Source organism: Triticum aestivum, chromosome 7B (genome assembly GCF_018294505.1).
Source record: "Triticum aestivum cultivar Chinese Spring chromosome 7B, IWGSC CS RefSeq v2.1, whole genome shotgun sequence".
Taxonomy (NCBI): Eukaryota; Viridiplantae; Streptophyta; class Magnoliopsida; order Poales; family Poaceae; genus Triticum; species Triticum aestivum.
This window is the reverse complement of record NC_057813.1, coordinates 734,310,121-734,311,049: the sequence shown is the minus strand read 5'-3', so window position 1 is coordinate 734,311,049 and position 929 is coordinate 734,310,121.

The window sequence follows — 929 nt, the reverse complement described above, 5'->3', positions numbered from 1 at the left end:
TTATCTTTCCGTTTCCTCGGTTTGCTACTCATGTCCTTCACATAGAAAACCTGAGCGACATCTTTTGCTAGGACGAATGGTTCGTCAAGGTAACCAAGATTGTTGAAATCCACCATTGTCATTCCGTATTGCTGGTCCACCTTTACCCCACCTCCTGTTAGCTTGAACCATTTGCACCGGAACAAAGGGACCTTAAAGGAGGGTCCATAGTCAAGTTCCCATATCTCCTCTATGTAACCATAATATGTGACCTTTTGCCCATTCTCGGTTGCTGCATCAAAGCGGACACCACTGTTTTGGTTGGTGCTCTTTTTATCTTGGGCGATCGTGTAAAATGTATTCCCATTTATCTCGTACCCTTGGAAAGTCGTTATAGTCGAAGATGGTGTCTTGGCCAACATGTACAGCTGATCTACAACATCATTGTCATTCGTTAAATGTTTTCTCAACCAACTGCCGAAAGTCTCCATGTGGGCCTTCCTAATCCAGGATTCAGGCTTCCCCGGGTTGTCCGAGCGTAAAATATTCTTGTGTTTCTCAAAGTACGGAGCCAGCAAGCTGGAATTGGTCAGTACAGTGTGGTGTGCTTCAGTCAGAGAATGGCCGTCCATACATATCGTTGATTTCCTTCCGATCGTGCCTTTTCCACTTAGTCTCCCCTCGTGCCGCGATCGAGGAAGACCAATCGGCTTAAGGTCAGGAACAAAGTCAACACAAAACTCAATTACCTCCTCATTTCCATAGCCCTTGGCGATGCTTCCTTCTGGCCTAGCACGGTTACGAACATATTTCTTTAATACTCCCATGAACCTCTCGAAGGGGAACATATTGTGTAGAAATACAGGACCGAGAACGAAAATCTCTTCGACTAGGTGAACCAGGAGGTGCGTCATAATATTGAAGAAGGATGGCGGGAACACCAACTCGAA